Source organism: Meleagris gallopavo, chromosome 2 (genome assembly GCF_000146605.3).
Source record: "Meleagris gallopavo isolate NT-WF06-2002-E0010 breed Aviagen turkey brand Nicholas breeding stock chromosome 2, Turkey_5.1, whole genome shotgun sequence".
Lineage (NCBI taxonomy): Eukaryota > Metazoa > Chordata > Aves > Galliformes > Phasianidae > Meleagris > Meleagris gallopavo.
Window position 1 is genome coordinate 49,269,226 of NC_015012.2, and position 19,399 is coordinate 49,288,624.

The 19,399-nt window shown below is 40.2% G+C and overlaps 1 protein-coding gene across 4 annotated transcripts in view; it reads left to right on the forward strand.

Moving 5' to 3' along the window:
• The window catches only part of SCAF8 (SR-related CTD associated factor 8), a 61,688-nt gene extending 51,910 nt beyond the window's left edge, over nucleotides 1-9,778 (forward strand). For all 4 annotated transcript variants that reach the window (XR_004158902.1, XR_004158903.1, XR_004158904.1 and 1 more), the window contains one exon: nucleotides 9,523-9,778. The gene's annotated coding sequence lies outside the window, so the exon portion shown is untranslated. The remainder of the gene's footprint in view (nucleotides 1-9,522) is intronic.
• Nucleotides 9,779-19,399: the final 9,621 nt, after the last annotated feature.

Sequence of the window (19,399 nt, forward strand, 5' to 3'; positions counted from 1 at the left end):
GACAATGAACTAATCCTTTCTGCAAAGCAATTGCAACTGAAAAGAATAGCTATCTCTGACTATGGAAGCCTGCCATTGGTTTTTAGCTTAATCCACAGCTTTTCAAAATACTTCTAGAGTAAAATTCCTGAGGGGACTACACTGATGATGTGCCTCTTTGCTGTAATGGCAACCAGAAAGAGATGAGATATAACCAGCTCTGCCCTTTCTTTTGTGACAGACAAATCTCTTGCAGAATAATTCACATAATCTCCTGAAGATGGGGGGAGGGGGAGAGAAGCAACAACAAAGCTAAGGCTGATGGATATTTCTAAAGTACATGTAAATATAAAATGAGAGGTGAACAAAATAAATCATGTATTGATAGAAAAGACAATGTGACTATTGGTTTCAGACTGAAAACTGATTGATCTGTCTGTTATGGGCCAAACTGCAACACTATATCTACAGCCTTTATTTGGGAAAGGATATATGTGATTCAGCTCTTTGAGGCTGTTACTATTTTTCTTTATTGAAAATGGTCTGTAATAGTTATTTCAGACCTCTCCGAGTGGATGACAAATAACCACATTTTAGTTAAACCAGAACTTCTTTATAGCCTTTTCTTACCCTGCTATCAGTGCTATTTCAGTAGCTCTCTGGATAAGAACAGCATTTTTCCTTCTTCAGAGGCTCCAAATATTATTTTAAGGGAGTGGTTTTGGATTCAGTTTGTATTCATCCTGATGGGTTATATAACATGTATATTATATAATGCCCGTAATTTAAGAGTCCACATAGAAAACAAAACATTTATTATATTCTGAGGCATTTCTAAGGAGTGAATAACTATGATTAACTGAATAGGCCATTAGCTACCACTATTACTCTACTCAAATGCAGCTGAAATAGCATTTCTTCAGTGGTAAAAATATTTGGCATCACTGCACTTGCAAAAAATTTATATTCCAAAAACAAAACAGAAAAGCCCTCAAACCTTTTTTAAATAACATTTCTGGAAAGTCATCTATGTTCTTAGGCATCTCCAAATAAATTTTACTTAGAGGCACCAGACCAAATTTTTCTAGGTTGTATCTGTTCAAGAAATATGACTATATAATGTAGCTGCATATTGTATTTCATCAATCTTATTTAAACATATGTGGAAATTCAATAATTAAAGTAGCTACAGTGATAGTTTTCTTTGGATTTAGTAGATCTTCTTACTTAAGTATTCCCATTATATTATAGATGTTTTTTTCTGGTCTGGTATTTGTTCTCTGCAGTACATGTGTTTTTCCAACTATTTGTATCACTGCAGAATCATGTATTGCGATTAAAGAATAAAATATATTCTGGTTCAACTCACAATCATAGAATTTCTAATGAAATACCGATAGCAAAACTTTGCTATTAGTGATATGAGCCAAAGAGCATGATCTAACAGCTGATGAAATTCATTGCTACTTTTTTATTTCTGTTTTTAAATGCTTTTTTGGCATTGAAATAGGTTGTTCTTTTGAGTACATCTTAAGCACCCTCTACTGCAATGCCCTGTTTTATTTACAAAAAGCTTTTAATATAGTACAGGAATTTCCCTGTGTGAAATTCTTCAAAATTTTTGTTCAAAAGACAAAACAATGTGTCTTCAGGGTGAAAGAAGAGTCTTCAGATTATTTTTAATTGAATGTTCTTGACAGCTTAATCTGACTGGAGACTGAGAATCTCTAAAGTTTCTTTATCTTCCTCTATCTCAGCTTGTTAATGTATCTTCAGGCTTGGAATGTCTGATCTCTGCAGAAATGCTGGTAATAGTTACAGTTAGACCATAATAATTAGCAAGAACCTTTCTGGTTTATGTCCTTTGAAAAAAAAAATTATGTTGCTCTCTGGAAACCATTGGCATCTGGAGCTGGCTGCACTTTTCTGCTACCAGGAGTTGGTGGGTGACTCTGTAGATCGAGTGGTCTGTGCTGGAGCTGGGGAACAAAGATCCTAACTCTAGTGATAGTCTGTTTATGGAAAAAATGCTAATCTCTGCACAATTAGCATTGAATTTGACTTCAGTTTTCCTATTTCTGAAAAGAATTCTTATCTCCCTACAGTAGCATGTTTTAAAAAGTTAAATTTTTAAGTGCCTAATATAGAGTGCCCCAAAACTTTGAAACTTGACAAGATTTCAAAAGTGAGCATATGCAAAAAGCACCATTTTAAGGTCAGTGGCATCAAGCAGTTGCCATTGTTTAAGATCAGATCAAAGTCTTTTTACAGCTAACAGAGATTAGCAGTGATGGAAGTGTTTCTATTTTGACATGAAGAGTGCCTTGGTCTGTATTTTAGAAGAGAAGGCTGAACTTTGTATCTGGTAAAATAAAAAAATTCTCTTGTGATTAGAAAACGGAGTTAACAGTGATCTGAAGAACATGTTCTACAGAAAGATTGTCACCTGCTTACTTAGCGTCGGACTGACTTATCATCAATACAGAAACATTTGTAGATGAATGAAAAAATGGGACTAAGCAACATTCCATTTATATAATTTATAAATCTGAATTAAAGGTGCCAGAAGTAGTGTCAGAACCCGTAAGTCAGCACTGAAGTTGTTGACTTTCTGATCTGCTAAGGTTAAGAGAAATCACAAGTAATGGCTAGTCGTACCCTGTACCATCAATAAAGTTATTTAAGACCTTATCTAAAGCTATTTCTTTTAAGCATTAAAAGTTTAAATGTATCTGACATTTCTCAAGCAATTTTCAATATATTTAAAAGAATCTGTAGTTTGTGAGGTTCAGTTTTCTTGGTTGTTCCTACGTTTCTAATCCCTCCAGGGAGGGAATAGCTGGACTCCGCTGTTGGAAACAGCAAATGTGTGTTTCATCCACAGATAATGCTGAAAGACTAGGATAAAATTTAGTAATACCCATGCGAAGTCAGATACTTTAACAAAGAAATGCAGTTTCTACAATTACCTGTTGGAGATAGTAAAGTGAGGGAAAAACAAAGCATGTTTATTAGTTGTGGGATGTCTCTGAGCCGTATATGTAATATGGCTGAGTAAAAGATAAATGCTGTCTTAGGGCATACCATGTAAGGTGTTTTCAGCAGATGTAGTGAAGTTATTGGTGCCTTTATAGAAGGTATATGTAGGCTATATGTAGTAAGAGAGGTTTCATCACCCGTGTTGATGAAGAATTTAATCAACTGGAATGGATATAGAGGCAAGCTATAGGGAAGGAATAGAAAAACCTAACAAGCAATGAATAAGTGTTGTCTTATTTACATATATCTATAAATATAAGCAACGAATTTCTGAAAGAGTCAGAAAAAAGAGATACATCTTGGTCATTTAAAGGAAAGGAACCTAAGTTTTGGGTACCACACATGGGAACACATCCTGCTCCAAAAAGCAGAGGCCTTGGGGAATAAGGAGTTGTCATTAAGATGGAGCCTCTTCTCGTATCCTTCATCCTTATCTTCATTCCCTCATACAGGCTGAGAACCAATTCAATCAGCCTTTCCCTTCAGCGTTTCAGGTCAACCCAAAGGATTTATCCAAACTGCCACTGCCCTGCTTGTGAATGTGTCCCTGCCTTGTGGCAGAGTAAAAGCAACCCTGTAGCCAGGCCCAGCAGCAGGAGTTAAGGCTCTTCCTTCCTTGCACCTTCATGCATTCTTTAACAGTTTCCAGCTCTCATACCCTGCCATACCGTATCACGCCCACGAGCACTGCTGAGCACAGACTGAGCGTACTGCCCACTGTGTCAGGAGCTGTCTCCCTGGAGAGACAATTCAGTCCTGTAGCCATGTGGCTGTACTCCAGCGGTAATGTAAATCCTTGTCTCGCTCATAGTACTGCTGAGCAAGGTAACTGCTTCAGCCTGCAAATCTGGCAGGCAGCAGATCCAGATGTTTCTTGTCCCACACATGTCAAACACGCAAAAAGTCACGGCTTCAAAATTTACAAGACTGGCTTTAAAATCTCAAGAAATCTTAAGATTAATGCTCTGCAAATGCCTTTTATTTTGGTTTCTGCTTTTCTCAGCCACTTCTGAGCCTATCACAAAAGACAAGTCACACTTTGCACCTTTCCTTTTTGTCTATAAGTGCACAAAAGTAAACCAAAAGATGAAAACTGAGATTGTCATGTGAGCATCTCTCTTCAGCAGGTGATGCTTTACAGAAATAAATCACACCGTAGAACACAGGAGAAAATCTCTGGAGTTGGTGAAGCCATATTTGATAAAGCCAAGAGCTGTGTTTGTCAGAGATGGTGAAATTCCTGTTGGGTGCAGCACTCACCCAAGCCCAGAGGAAGATACAGGGTGCCCAGCTGCATTTAGGAGAGCTGGCACTTGGGGACGCTGTCATATCTGAACTACAAATGTGGTATGCCTCTGGGCTGCTCATTTCTTAACTTTTCCTCTTATGGCATCAAGACTCTTAGGTATACTTCTGCCTAGTATTTTTTCTCTTAATTTGTTTTAAAGAATCAGCTATGAGAATTTTTGTGTAACGTAAGTACAGAAATGCTACAGTATTTCAGATATTGAATACCACTACTCATTTTACACCCCTAGAAAGTACCTTTAATTGAATCACCTAAATCGCCATTGTAATTTTCAAGTGTCCTGTTTAGTTATGACATCAAAATAGGTAACAATACATGATGTTCCAAATATTACTGTTATCTTGATAGAATCTTCTCTAACATATTAGAGACGGATGCTTCATAGTTTAATTCAAGTATATAATCATCAGTATTTCCATATTATAAAGGTTATGACATTCAGGAGTAAGAATATTGAGGTATTTCATTATCAATACTTCACTTTCTAAACCATAAACTTTCACTTAAATTTGAAGTCAGTTAAAACCTGTATGTTTCATGGTGCTTGCTAACTTCATTAAAACTTTTGAATTTGCTATTAGTTATTTCCCTATTTGGCAACTTTATGCTTAATTACACTGTCAGTAATTTTCCTTCTGTCAATCAGCATGCTAATGCTACACTTTTGGAATTTCTCCATTCCCTGTTTTTGCAAAAATGAGACTCTCATCTCGTGCAAAACATTTACACTGCAGAGCTGACTTCTTTGTCTCTGTAGTGCAGAGAGCTCTCAGCAGGTCAGGGTCACCCACACACCTCTGCGGCTGCCTCCTGACTTTTACATTTGGCACTTCAACAAGCGTAAGATAAATCCTCCTCCTGAGGTGCCCAGCACTGTGTGGCCATAGGTAACTCTTCCTGGGTTTGTGACATTTGTCACGGTGTGCTGCATGTGCAGAAGTGCAAGAATCATTAAAGATACATTGATGAGGTGGGAAACCCTTAGGACATCTAAAATGGCATGAGACACCTGTGATTTGACAATCCCATCCTTAGAAAACTAACCCTGGTGAAGTGAATCACCCCCCCATCCCATATGACTGGAGCAGTTCCTTTGTGCTTATCAGAAATGCATCTCTGTATGCAACTTCAGCCATCACTGAAAAGTAGTGGCCCTTCAAAAAAAGAATGCACTGGATGTTTTAAGAATATCCCTCAGGGTATTTGACTGCTGTAGAATTATAGCAGAAGAATTGTCCTTATTTCCAGTATAGGCAATTTCAATAATAACAGTATCAGTGCACCAGCTTTGCCTCTCTTGCCCTTGTATGCGCTTTTGATTTCTGCCTGATGTTTCTAAAATTGACTGTGCCCATCCAGTCACACCCTGGGACCTGTAACCATCTGTGATGCCAGTGCCTGCAGGTGGACACCTCTTCCCATCTGTTGTCCCCATAGTATCATCAGATCCATGTTTTAGGTTGGGAAGCCCATTCAGGTGACCTCGCTCTATGGGTTTCAAAAGTCTTGGAGGAACAAAGCATTCTGTCCTTGTAGTAGAGCTCAGAGCACTTCAAAGCACATCAAGATCCATACATCCTCGTAGGGATGGGACGCTACAACCGCCATATGGAGTGGTGCAGTCACATTTCTCTGCCAGGACATGATCATATCATAATACCAGAATGTAGAAATCAGGACTCACTGCTTAGCAGTTCATCCTCCCTTGGCTGCAAAGCAGACAAGCTGAGCAGATTCTACTTCTGGGTTCATGTGGCAGTTATGATGGTCTTTTATGAGAGAGGTCACTGTAACACATACAACTTTGCAAATCACCAGAGTGCCATCTTTGCAGCTGCTGAGCAAGCTGCTGCATGGGATCTCTTCCAGCTGTACTTATGATTGAGAGATTTGTCTTTCCTTTACTTTCACTGAAACCAGAAGTCTCAATTTAATGAAAGGAAGGAAATTCTAGCTCTGACTAACAAAATGAGGAAAGTAATTTTAGCATCTAAATGCCTACAATATTCAGTAAAGTCTCTTACATCTTCATAATTTAAAACCCTTAAAGCTGCGCTCATCTCAGAGAAGTGAAAACATCTGGTTAATCTCAGTCTCAGGACTTTTGTCTTGCCATAAGGGGCAAAGATTATTGTGAGAACCCTCCCCTGCCCTGACAGTCAGACAGCGGCTGTATGTTGCAGCTGGTGCTGGGTCAGGCAGACAGGGCCATCCCTCCTCACATTGCCTTCTTTTCCACTGAAGAAAATAGAAAACATTTCTATACGTGCTATTGTCTTTCTGTAATCGTGTATTTTTGAGAGTCAGTTTCTTCTCTTCCTGGAAATTTATTGGTGTTGTGTTGTATTTAGATTTGTATTTCAGCTTCTGCTAGTTTCTAATTTTTCCAGTTCAGAACTGAAAATACCAAATTTCAGATCGCTATGAAAGAACCAACGGCTCTGGCTCCACTTCAGGGAGCAAGTGATTTCACTGTTGTGAGTGGCTCAGATAGTGTAAATACAATATGACATAGAATTAAAAATAGAAAAAAATCTGGCAAATAACCTGTATTAGGTAGGAAGCGTGCCTCCTCTATTTGTGCAATTGTCATGTGTCTCCATCAAGATTAACATAAGTGGAAATCCTTTCCATGAGAAGTCTTGATATAGCTGGTTCTGTGGATGTTTGTGTCTCTGTTCAGTATGTTTCTGATCAAGAACTCTTGTGAGATTAATAGTAATTTTGCAACTTGGTATTTTCTGATGCTGTACAACTAACTTATTTCCAATGGAAGTATTGTAGTGAAATATCTTTGCTATTTTCTAAGTGAAGGTTTCTACTGAAGAAAAATCAGTGTTTAGGAGGCTGTCAGAGTTCCATTAAGTCCTAATTGAAAAATATTCCAATAGAGCATGTACTTCATGAAAGTAGTTATCTGAATGTACAATCAGTTATTAGCAAGATCGTGTTTTCAGTTGAATTTTTTCTACATAATGCTTTTGTTCTCAAAGAGTATACAATACTTAATTTTAAAAGATTTAATAGTATTGCTTGCTTTATTTGAACGAGGCTGTATGGCAATATATTTTAGTTGTTTGTATGCTCATATGTTCTAGGGAAACTGAGCTAGAATAAATTATTGTGAAGTGAATGCATAAATAATTTGGAAACCGCATGCAGAGAGTAGTTTGCAATGATGTACTATTAAGTGCTGTTCTGCAAACATTTTAACTTGTTTTGGTGCTACTCAGTACTCTCACAAATAATGTGAATGAAAGGCCAGAAAGTAGGTTTAATAAATTTATAGACTAGAACAAATGTGCTAAAGCTGAGAGTGGACAATGATCTTGATAAAGTGTTGGAGTACCCAGAAAATACCACGTTTCCAGCAGTTGAATTGCAGAATTGAAAAGCATGCATAGAGGTAGGCATTATCAGCTGCAACGTATACCAATGGGAAATGAGTGGCCAGGCAGCAGTGCTGCTGGTGACTATGTTATAACGGTCCTGAGCTGAACATGTGCCAGTGATATCGTGCTACTGCAACCAAGGCCAACAATATTGTGGGCCTGTGAATGGGAATAAATAAAGCATATAGCAGAATTGTTTTAATCAGTACTGATAAGGTCTCAGTGCTTTACCAAGCTGCAGGGACTGCTGCTCAAGTACGATTCAATTTAGCCAGAGAGCACTAAAGAGGCCAGTGAGCCTAGTCAAAGATCTAAAACACATGGGTCTTTAGGGGAAGACTGAAGGATTGTTTAGTCTAGAAACAGGAAGATGGAAGGAAGACGGGATAGCAGCCTTTGTATAGAAATAGTTGACTCTAAAGAGGAAGGGATTTAACTGATGGCAGTTAAGTGCTGTTGGTATTGAAAAAGAATAATAGACAGATCATAGCGAAGATGATTTAATGTAAGCATCGGGAAAAAATATTAAGTGGCAAAGGAAAGGGGAGCTCTGGAATAGTTTGCTTAGTGGGAATTCATAGAATCTTCAGCCTTGCAGAAGTTTAAAAATAGGTCAAACATCAGCAGACGTGGCATGGGTCAGGGATGGATGAAGTGATCTATCAAATTACCTGTTAGCCTTGCTCCTTTAGTGATTTCTGTGTATATGAAAATGATGAGAGTAATAACTATACATAGAAAAAGTACTTTGGATGTCTCCACAGAATTTCAGAATATGCAAAAATAATTATTATTATTTAGGAATTTACTGCATGCCTTCTGTATTTACATTAGATTGAAGCAATTAAACTTTTTCTAATTTTGCCCATGTCAGCAATGATTGAAATTAACTACTTTCTTTGTGAAATAAGCTGATAAATGCAGTCAGATCCCTGTAGTAGCATACAAAACTTAATTGTAGCTATGTGAAAGGTCAGTCTTTAGTCTCATTGTAGCAAATGGAAAAAAGAATAGATATTACCTAAAGAGTTGAAGAATCACCCTCCCAGGATACCTTTCTCTCTTTTTGTACCTCTCCTGTAGCAACTATATATTACAGAGGTGTGCTTGGTCTTTCTTTTTCTCAGTCTGTGATATACTAAAGGTTTGGTTTTTAGAAAGCCAAGGTGCATGGATTTCATATAGGACTGAGTATCTGGATAAAAAATGATAGACAGGAAATTAGTAAAAAATCCAGTGGTCTTTCCTGAGCCACAATTCTGGGAAGCCTATTGAATGCATCATTTATGAAACACTCATAAACAAATAATAGTTGCTATCAACGCATAATAGTCGTGAGCAATATATGTCAGAGATAGTTATATACCAGGCTTAGGTAAGTCACTTATTAATCTATAGGATTCCTACTTGTTAAGTCTTTAATAATCCTCTCAATTATTTACACTGTATCAGTGTGCATAACAGACAATACAGCACTTTTGATGAGGAAACCTGCTACATAATATCCCAGTGAAGATTTTAAAATACTAAGCTCCTGGACAATGAAAGGTAAAATTAATAATGTTTTTAAAATAGCGTTGTGCTTCATCCTGGCTAATAGTTTAGGAACTACCCAGCTAAGACACCTTTCTCCCTCAGAAGCATCCCATAGGTAACAGAGATGGTAAGCTTCATCAGAAAACTGTTATTTATGAAAATTTGCTATTGCCTAGTAAAAACCAGTCTCATTTACAGGACTTTTTAGAAGTTGGAATTACACCCCAGCACCCAGTGATGACTAGTTATTGTTCCTTTTGTCAACAGGCAAGATGAAGGAAGTTCTGGCAGCTTACCATGCCCCTGGCTCTGCAGAGTTAAGCGAGACGTGCGCCCATGTTCTAGCATGCATCACATCGCCTCTCGGGTCTGAAGTGCCAGAAGGATCCCAGCGCTGCTGACTGAGACGGCTCTGAGCACCTCAGTACCCCGTTTCTGACAGAACCCAGGGATGGCAAACTTACATACCAGTATTACCTGTCTGACGCAGGTTTAATTTTATAAATTAAAACCATAAACTCTATGAGTTTCTAGACCATATTTGTGCTGTTGAGGATGATCTACTCAGACGAACAGTTTTGCATCCATCGGAGAGAAAGGTTCTTCTGCTGGACCAGAAGACAACATTATTGTAACTAATACCATTTGTAGCATCTCCTAGTGCAAATATCTGAAGAACAGGTTGCAAGAAAATCCTCTAGGGAATAAGACATGCTTTGTTTTGGTCTACAGATTTTAAGAAATGTTGTTGTTTTTTTTTAAAGGTAACCACTTTTACATAACACTACGTGTGCGGTCTATGTGCAGCTCTTCACAGTGGCTATCTATATTCCAGAGATTTTTAATTACTTGTCAGACACCTGAACCTTTTTTAGATTTGTGATGAATCCTTAAATTATGAAAGCATCATGGAAAATTAGAAAGGAAAAGTTTCAAGGCTTTTACTTGACTAAATGTCTTCATTTAGTCCCTGTTAGTGTCTTCAATGGTAGAAGAAAGGGTGGGAAGTAGGAGAAAATACAAAAGAACAACAACACATTATGGGCTTGGTGTTTTGGCATATCAGAATGTTCAATCAAATAACTAAGGAGAGAGAAACAGCTAACTTACCTGAGCCCTCCCATGAAAGGTTAGTATTTTGGGGCAGTATTTGCTGATTTTTGTCTCCAAAATAGCTATAGAAAGGAAGGAATATGTATATGCCCCAATATATGTGGAAAGGACATACTTGCCATTCCTCTATTTATTTTTGCTCTTTCATAAATCAAAGTGCCAGTTATTTGGAATGCTGTAGTCTGTGGTCTCTTTAAATTTGTTTAGTGAGATCCTTTCAGCAAGGTCATTCCCATTACGGTATAACTGCATGGTGACCACAGCTTTGGGCCTGTATAATAAAGATCTGAATTCAAATTTTTGTTTCTGATCATTTCCTCTACTTTTATATCATATCTGCAAAGTGATTGGAATCATACATACTGCTGGCCACTGTTTAGAAGATCTGGCAAAAAAGATTTAGAGATGAAAGTGTTTGTGTGGTAGAACCCTGATTCTCCTTTGTATCGTTATTTACACCAGGTTAAAAGGCAGAGGGATACAAAATTTTAGCAAATCAGTAGCGATGCTTAAATTCAATTTGTGCACAAGGCCCCAGGGCGATGAGGAGATCAGCCTCTTCACATCCTGGATTTATGGCTGTAGTAGAGCATTTGACATATGGCGTCTATTAATTAGTTAGCCTGGAAGGTTAGAGAAGGAAAAAACTGCAGAAATGCTGAGTCTAAGGTGGCTTTGATTTGCTCGGTGTGTGATATATTGTGCTGAGCATATGCACATCTGAGTGTGTAAGCCAATTAGGTCCTTTTTCTTTCCTCTTCCTTATTTTCTTCTTTGAAAACCAAAATCTAAACTATAAAAATGTTCTTCATGTAGCAGATAACTTTGCGTAAGCAAAGGCTGTGCATTGCATTTTGAAAGTTAACGCTGTCCTGATAAGGCGACCTCTCCATGCTGCATATTTGTGCGAGGTTTTGTCCTGCTGAAGGTGTGCACTTCAGACCAGTGTGTGTGAGTGGGGTCAGACAGCAGCTGGTCCTGGTCAGTGTGAGCTGATCCATGACAGTGATCCTGCCCAAAAGAGGCAGTCCTGTCCCATCATCCTGCCCACTGCACCTTCCCACCACCTCCCTCCTGGTGGCATGGACAGCTGCGCATAGATGAGGTGTTGCAACACCAGAGCTGTGGAAGCCTTCTGTGCTAGCAGATCTTTAGCTATTAATCAGGTATATACTAAGTATGTGGACAGCTGGGCCCACTGACTGTAGATGCTTGAGCATGTCCATGACACCATTTGAATCTGAATGCCAAAACTAACTCCCTCAGGAGAAGGGACTGTCAGAGAAACATCCTTTTGTCTTTGTCATGCCAGGAGCTGCTGGAAGCCTGGCCACTCCATTGGTGAACGTTTCCAATGAGATGTATGACTGCTGTCCATCTGTTGAAGGAGTGATTTAAAAAAAGAAACAAAGCAAAGCAAGCCAGGCAAGCCTCCTTGCACTCTGGTAAGGGCAGAGGTTGGGCTTTTTGTTCTTGGAATGAATCCCCTTTTCAGAAGCTTTCCCCCAGCATCTGGACAAGCCCCTCTTTGTTAAAAGGACATGAATATGGAGAGATGTTCAGTGCATCCATCTCTTCAGTCAGCTTCAAAGGAAAGTTTCTAAAGTCATTGTTTTCTGTCAATTTAAACTTTTGAATAATGGTAGTTGTGGCTTTACAAATAGTGGGTTGGATCAATACAATATTTGCACAGTAGAACAAGTACTTGATGTGAACTGTGTGGCTTAGCAGACGAGTGTTGATTTCTCTGACTGTGTTTAATGTGTGAATATACAGCTCTCATTTAAATAGGGTGGTCCTAAGTCATTTCCTCAGCAAACTATAATCCATTCCAAGAATAAGAAAAGCTGTTCAGAGCTCAGAGCTGAAAGAAATAGTAGGTGTCCAGAGTTTTTGGGGTACTAAGCATCTTAAAAACAGTTGACTCTTCAGGTACAGCAGGGATTTTGATGACGAAGTATGATCTAAGTGTCCTTGCAAGGGACACCAAATCTTACACACAACTGCAGTTCTGTTCCTACTTCTAGTCTGTGCTGCTTTGAAAGTACAAACTTCTACAAATATCAGTTTCCTTTAGATTACTTTAAGTTACGCTCACTTGCTTTTGGACTGTGTACACACATGCTGCTGATGATTCATATTAATACAAAGAAAACCCCCAAAATTGGCTATTTGTTTGTTAGTCATTATCTCAGGAAAAAAAAAAGCCCAAATTTTTGAGAAAATATGGCCTTATTTTATACTTTGTTGTAATTTTTAATTTGTCTCTCATGCCCTTTGTCTAGAAATCACCAAATAATTTTCAAATACTAAATAGCACAGTCTCTCAAAGATTCCAGGTAGCATACATTTATCATTTTTAATTTTTATTCTAATAAGCCAAGTCATTGCGGAGCCAGGTAATTTCACTGATACTTCACAAGAATTTATTGCACTGTGTCAATTAAAATAAAAAACAAGGATTACCTTGTTAAAGAAACAAACAAACAAACAAAAAACCTCTTAAGAAGTCTGTAGTACCATCTTTCCCATCTTTCTCACTCAGGGCGGTGTTTTCCTTTTACATAAGGAGAGCCCCTCTGTCAACAGGTTCAATTCACCTCATCTTCTCCAAGAGCTCTGCACCACGTCCCCTCTCCAACTTGCAAGAAATGGGCTGTGTAACTACATAGGATAATCTTTGCTTCCAGGAGCAGCTGTGAACAGCCATCTTCATACTTTGTGTTGTATCTGTTCTTGGCCAATTTCAAAGATATCTTCTCTGGCTTGGCTGGAACCTACCCTTCCTAACAATAAATTATGCTCTTGGGTCATGTCTGTTTCTCAAGTAGTCTTTGCTGGTGAAGTCAGAGGGAGAGAGCATGCTGCTGGCTACATTATAAAGAAGGAGGATTTCTGTTATGTGTCATTGAATTCTATACAAAACCCTCCATAGGTGACCAGTGTTCAGCTGCTCCAAGTATGAGTTGCAAGTTTTAGAGTTACTGAAATACTCTCTGTTGTGAGTTTATTTCAAATATATGATTACTGTTTTCTTATACACTGGTGTAGAGTTGGAAGTTGAACAAACAGAATGCTTATGAAGGTTTGCAGTCAACCCAGCTGGGAAAATATGCTCTGTATGAAGAATTTGCACACAATTACTTAGGTAAAAGAGGAAAGATAGTCAGGTGCTGTCTCAAAAAACGAGGTCAAAAGTGGTCTGGCTGATCTGTGTTCTGTGGAGTATCAAAAAGACCTCAAACCTTATGATCTATTCTAATCTCAGAATATCTTTTATAGTTTATCACCCTAAATTTACTCCAGTATTCACTAACTACATATGCACAAGATTGTTCACACTCAGTCTTTGGGGGAAGCTGAAAGCGTGGGGCTCCAAACGCCAATCTGTGTCAGAAAAATATTTTTGTTGTGCTTGTGACAGTCAGCTAAACAATTATGTTTTTCTTAAAACCCCACATATGTCTGAACAAAGTAAAACTAACTCTTATTTAATCTTAAAGCTTCCAATCAAACCAGAATGCCACATATTAAATATCTGAATCTGCATTACCTACAGCCTTCAGTAAAATCCTGGAAGGAAACTAAAACCAGAAAAGCCCTAATTTTCATAGCCTGTTTGTGCATTTGTGTACAAAATATTTCATTTGTTCATAAAAGCATATGAGATCCAGATCAGATTTTAATCAGCCATCTTGTGTGCCTATAAGGTGCACAAAGGACCATTTCTCAGCTATTCAGCAATGCTGTTAGCAAAGGATAGCATTGCTTACAGAAGAGCCAAAGTAGAAGTTGCAATGCAGTTACAACAGGAAAAGCATAGAATTGCTTAGTACTTTGACAGTCTTGTAAGATAATGATATTCTTTCCTACTCTATCTACATTTCCTTCATAGTTTTACAACTGACTTCTGCAAAAAATAGCAGAGCAATGATTGATCATTAACAGCAATCCACCCCATCTCTGTTCCATGCCAGAATGCTAGATTTCCCAAACAGATTACAAAGTGTATAGTCAGCAAGGAGACTCTTGTGCTGTCATTGTTGTTTTCTGTGTTTGTTTTTAAGATTTTAGAACACGTGGATAGTGAAGTTATCTCCTTATTAATAGGCATAAATGAGAAGCATGGAAAAACACCAGTGTATATTAGATGATGAATCAAAGCGTCCAGTGCTGTGGCAGAGGCAAGCAGCAGATTTGTTCTGTAATGAATTGCTTTCCAGATGCTGGAACCTGCTTGCTTAGAAATACCTTGTTAGATGTTCCCGTAAGAGTATACAGTACTTACTGTTATGTAGACCATAATGGTGCTAAGAATTACAGAATGAATCTCTGAGCCTCTCGAATTCCATGTCAAAACCTGCACTAACTTCTTTGGGACCAGGATTTGGTTCAGGATGGCAAATATATATCAGTGCACAGCAAAGAAACAAACTAAAGCAGAAAGTCATGGTTCATTACCACATGTAGAAGTTTTGTCTATATCGTGATGACATCCCTGGGTAACTGAACTTGCCATGAGTCAGTGTAGACACAGGAAGACAAAGGAGAGGAGTTTGTTTTTCAGGATGTAACCCAACCCACCGTTATCAGAAATATACGTACCTTGACAGTCTGTTCCAGATTCTTTACCCAGTCTACTTGTCATGAATATTCAAGGCTAACAACAACCAAATCCTAAAGAAACAAATAGCAAGCACAGAAAGAGAGAATGGGACTACGCATTTTCCTGAATTAATTGTATTTCCAAAACCCATTATGTTTCTGTTTGTACACAGGAAAGGTAAAACCATGCTCTGAGTCATGGCCAGCGTAGCAAAGTTGATGTCAGTTTTTCTTCATTTAAAAGGTAATAAAGTGTTGCTAGTCCTGGAAATGTTGATCACTGTATCACGGCAAAGCTTCTTTGTCCTTCTAGAGCAGTTGCCTGCAGCAGTGTAAGTGTGTGGCCACCTCGTGATCTCTTGGTGTTCATTCCTAGCAAAATAGCTAGTATTCCAGAGTAAATCAGGGATGAACATTCCAGGTCCATGCTCCAGTAGCACAGCACAGCAAAGCAATCTCACAAAGACAGCTACCTATGTGCAGCAGGTAGATCTCTTTTCAGGTATTACACATGCTCTGAGTACATTTTTCTCTATGGGCAGCTTTGTTTCCTTGTGGATAAGGCGTGCCTCTCGCATGCTTTATGAGCAGCACTCCACTATGCTCTATTGCTTTGCACTAGCCAGGCTTTCCCTGGGCAGCACACTGTGAATCTGAGACAGGGTGCTGTAGAGGAGCTTCCTGCCTGTTTGCTGCAGCCCCTGGCAGATCTCCTACCCGGTATTGACTTGCCAAGAGTTGAGGGGCTGATGCAGAACAGAGCTGGGCTGCTGCCACTGCAGGCTTCAGACCGGAGGAATCTTTGGCAGTGTTCCTGGCTTTCTGTATGAAGGCAGTGGAAGCCAATTACTCCAGCTTAACGAAATTATATATTCAGCTAAAGTTTAGACAAGACAGAGTAACTGATTGTGTTCTGTGGGAGACAAATAAAAACACCTCTCAAACAGGCTCTTACTCAAAAGACAGAGTTGTTTGGCCAAGTTTGTTTTTTTACTTTCGGCCAATGTAAATCTAGAGTGCTTTTCCCCTTGCGCTGTTAAATGTTTTTTTTGTTTCTGATTCTGAAAGTGACTGAAGAGTCGCTTGCTGTTTTATTCTTCTCCCTCCGCCCCGGACCCTCTTTTCCGTCTTTGCAGAGCAGCCCGGGGGTGTTCAACAAACAAAAAGGCCGCGTCCACAAACCTTCGTTCCCGCTGTACCCGTGCTGCACCTCACGCAGCGGCCACGCGGGGGCGCCTTCGTCCCGCCGCCAGCCCCGGCGGACGCGGCTCAGTGGAGGCACAGCAGAGACCTCCCTAGTGACGTAAGACCCTTCTGGGCCACGTTTGAGCTGAGGGGAAATGGCGCTCGTGTCTGAGGTACCGAGCTTGTTCCTTCGAAAAGAAATCCCTAAATCTATTTAAGAAACAACAGAACAAAACCAACAAGCAAAAAAGCCCTGACACTGTTTCAATATATATATATGACCTGGGTGCGGAGGGAGGGAGTTCCTAATCATTTTTGCTTTTCAAAGGGTTGGGATGCACCCAGGCACTATTACTGTTTTTCTTATGCGATTTGATCACCATTTCCCCCTGTTACTTGAGGAAGCTTTTCACTCAGCAACAGGGAGAAAAAAAATAAACTAGAAAGAAAAAATATCTTTTTTAGCCTGGCCCTCTGTTTTACAGACCATTGTATCATTACTTCCATGGGAAATGACATATTCTTCTGCAGTGACCACAATCATTTTATTGCAGGAATTTTCTACATTCCTCAGGGTTTAGCTGCAGTTGAGCCCATTTGCAGGCCGCCCTGCTGAAAGCAAACACTCACAGGTCCATGCACACTGCAGCCGTGTCTGGGGATTAGAGGCTAACTAAGAGATTAACTTTTGTGTCCAGCTACTGGTGCGTTCACAGAGCTTGCTGCTTGAGCCAGTCTGTGTGATGTGCCATGGACAGAATGAATGCAGGGGTCAAGCCAAACAGCAGGTACACCAGCTCTTCACTACTACACTTGGTAGCCCTGGCTTCCACCTCTGTCTCCACTTCAGCAGTCAGACCCCATGCCTGGCTCCATACAAGATCATCCCAAATCCAAATCATGTGTCAGAGAGCAATGTCCAAATGCTCCTTGAACTCCAGCACTTGGGGCCGTGCCCACAGCCCTGGGCAGCCTGTTCCATGCCCAGGGCATTTCCTGATACCTAACCTTACACAGCTCCATGCCATTCCCTCAAGCCATGTCTGTCACCAGAGAGCAGAGCTCAGTGCTGCCTCTCCATTCCCTGTGAGGAGCTGTAGGCCACCATGAGGGCTCCCCTCAGCCTTCTCTGCTCTGAGCTGAACAAACTCAGGGACCACAACTGCTCCTCATACATCTGGCCCTCCACACCCTTCACCATCTTTGTAGCATTCCTTGGGATGCTTCCGATTAGTTTTATGTCCTTCTAATATTGTGGTGCCCAAAACTGCACACTATATTCAAGGTGAGGCCTCACCAGTGCAGAGCAAAGTGGGATCAGTAGCTGGCTAGTAATGAGCTGAAATACCCTCTGGGGCTGTTTCTAAAGGAGTGGGAAGATGGTTCTTCACTCATCAGCTCTCTGAGATGACACAAAATGATGCAGTGGTTGCAGAGCATAAGAACACTAATGGAGCGTTTGAGAATGAGCAAAGAAACTCCCAGAAGACATTCAAAGTGTGAGGGCTGTGAACGTCTGTTAAAAGCTTTTATTGTCTCAGTCTCTGTGTGAAGTCAGAGGTGGGGAACTGGGAGTGGAGTTTATTGTACACAGCTGTTCCCACTGGAGAAGGGAAAAGCAGCTTGCCCAAAGGAAGAATCACATCTCATTTTCATGGCCCGAGGACCTTTATGCTTGGAGAAACAGAAGTCAGTGTCACTGTTCAAACTGGACAAGCTGTAATGTGAGCAGTAAAAGAAACTGCTGCAGTCAGGCAGAGACTGAGGAATGCAGTCCCTGGCATACTGGCTAGCAACTGTCTGTGTTTTTGGGCAAGAAAATATGGATCGAAATAACAGACCATCCCACTTCATTCTAGCAGGAGATGACAGAGACTCAGAGACAGGCAAGGAGTTCTACTATAATCCAGCCTGAATAGAAGGCATTGCTGAGATCTCCTTCATCAGATGGAGTGTATTTTGTCCCAGATAGAAAAATTCTACCTCAGGCATTAAAGCTGAAAGACCCAGAAACATCAAGCTGCTCCAGCCAAAGCAGCTGAGCTTTGGTTAAACATCTGGCAGAAATGCCCTGCTGCAGCTGAGGTGGCAGCCAGGGTAGTAATACTCATTTGCTTGGACAGCTTTGTCTTTTCTTCCATTAAATCAGAGTCTCTCTCTGCTTTCCTCTGTGTTCCACTGTGGCTGCAGCACTTGCTTTCCATGGCCAAGATAGACTGAGGGATGAGGGGAACCAGGGTCTGTCTCCCCCCTTAGCAGAAGCATCAGGACTGGATCTGAAAGGTGCTTTTCTGTCCTCATCCTCCCTCTCAACCCTCTTCAGCAGAATTTTCCTTCTTCCAGCCTATTGTGCCATCTTCTAGTGCAGTTTTCCTGAGTAGGAATATCCTCGGTCTTAAAACAGACTGCCCAGAGAAGTAGTGGACATGTTCAAGAAACATGTGGATGTGGCACTGTATGAGGCTGCTGAATCACGGCCTGAACCTCTGATTAATCACCTGAGGCAAGCAATGAGTCAGCCACGGGAGCACAGGTGAAGGCAAATCACCTGTGTGGCAGGAAGGGATGGAGCCTGGCTCCACCTTTCATAGACCCATTTAAGAGCTGTCTGCCAGTGGCAAGGATCTCTGGAGATCTGCTCTGTTGGAGTTCATCTTGTGAGTCCAAGATAGGGTGAGTGACTTTCTCTCATTACTCCAATGTAAATTATATTAGCCAAGTTCCTGGATATATATATGCTATCTGTATATCCATTGATTATACAGGTACTGTGGGACGTGGTTAGCAGGGATGGTGGTGATGGGTTCATGATTGGACTAGATGATCTCAGAGTTCTTTCCCAACCTTAATGATTCTATAATTCTATGAATCCTCATTTCCCACACTCAAACCATCTTGAATTTGAATTGCCTCTCCCCTCTCTCCAGAAGCAGTATTTCTCAGTCTCCCCATCTGAGAACCTGTGGGTTAGTTTCAAAGAGGACTCACACTTATAATCTCTTTGTTGCTTTCCATGGCTTTCATACATAGGACAGCTTTCATTGTGCACATGTATTGTGCTCAGTGAAAAAAAAAAAACATCTATTTCATCAGTGAAAACACTGCCGGACCAGTTTTTACTGTGGTTTTTACTGTGTGTTATAGCAGAGGACTGTCTATAAGCAGATGGAAGTCAGGTTCATGGCTTTCCAGATGTAGAAGTGCACTGGCTCCTTTCCCACCTGCTAAGATGGGGCTCACC